This window comes from Montipora foliosa, unplaced genomic scaffold (genome assembly GCF_036669935.1).
Source record: "Montipora foliosa isolate CH-2021 unplaced genomic scaffold, ASM3666993v2 scaffold_335, whole genome shotgun sequence".
In the NCBI taxonomy this organism is placed as follows: domain Eukaryota; kingdom Metazoa; phylum Cnidaria; class Anthozoa; order Scleractinia; family Acroporidae; genus Montipora; species Montipora foliosa.
The window spans coordinates 20,001-21,265 of record NW_027179636.1 but is presented as its reverse complement, the minus strand read 5'-3'; the positions used below and the strand labels follow the sequence as shown (position 1 = coordinate 21,265).

Genomic DNA, 1,265 nt, shown 5'->3' with positions numbered 1-1,265 from the left:
ACTGGGCCAATATGTACCCACCGGCAAAATCAGAGCATAATGCCAAAACTGGGGTACCATTTCTGTTTAGGATCAGCAATTTTCGTTTTACAAATATTGCCCAAAAATTGATAAGAAGTCTCTGCAGTTTGTTTGACAAAAATTAAATATTAAACAGCTATAACCACTGTATTATGTAACAGCAAGACCTCTATTACATGTAGAATGTTTTGAATTATGGTTATTATTCCCATCATCCATTAGAGGGGAAGTTGCTAAAAGGCCACTTCCAGTGTATTTAACCATATGGAAGATATCTTATTGACAGCTCAAATTTCGACAAGTCAGCAGAAATGCTTCAAGCCAATTTTACAGGTACACAGTCCCAAAGAGCCGGCCGGGTTCATCATGGCTACCTTCCTGCATTAGTAGAATCTTGTTCTACCGGTAACAGGGGCTTCATTAAGAGAAAAGCTGCAGGAAAATAATTTAAGATCAGTGAAGATCATTTTACCAGACCGCTCTCAGCACCACAATTTTCTCCAAAACAAGAATATAAAATGCCAATGAAACCCCAACATAAATTCAATAAAATGATCTATCAGAACCAATCCTAATCCCCCCTAACTCAGTAAATACAAAGCAACACATCATACGTGAAACCCTCAACATAACGCCTTGGCACTGCCAATGACAATCCTTAATTTACAATGAAGAAACTGTGTAGTGCTCACTGGAGGCTCTGCAAATAAAAGAGAAAATTGTTAGAAATACTGTATTCCTTTCTAAAGATCTCCACAGCAAAGACACAGATTATAATGGGGACCTTTGTAGATCAGAGGACGAGAATGACTACAAGTTTTCCGTTCTGAGCACGCACATTTCGAAAAATGTTGGCCTCCTCGTCCTCTGATCTCAAAGTCCCTAATAGCTTTTTAGCCCCAAGATTCCAAAGCTCACTCAGATATACATCACTGTTTCAACATTCAACACAAAATCATTAATAAAAACCCTCACATCATACTCATAATTATCACAAGTTAAGGTACATGTACCTTTGATTTTAAATGTCGCTATAATATTGAGTCAAACAATATAAAACAAAACAAGAAAGCTGTAAAGGTTTGTTCAATATAATTATGCTCTGTCCCCATTTAACGTAGCAATGCTTATAGCCCAGGAAATCCCCATAATAATCTGGAGACCATAAAAATATTATTTTAAAACTGCATGAAAATTAATATTTAGTGGTACTATGATCAAATTTTTACCCCTTGATTTTTTGA

At 36.2% G+C, this 1,265-nt stretch overlaps 1 long non-coding RNA gene across 1 annotated transcript in view; it reads right to left on the bottom strand.

Annotated features, from left to right (window-relative positions):
• Positions 1-695: 695 nt before the first annotated feature.
• The window catches only part of LOC137987299 (uncharacterized), a 20,540-nt gene continuing 19,970 nt past the window's right edge, over positions 696-1,265 (bottom strand). Inside the window, exon 3 of the long non-coding RNA XR_011120425.1 lies at positions 696-721. This is a non-coding gene — a long non-coding RNA (uncharacterized lncRNA). The remainder of the gene's footprint in view (positions 722-1,265) is intronic.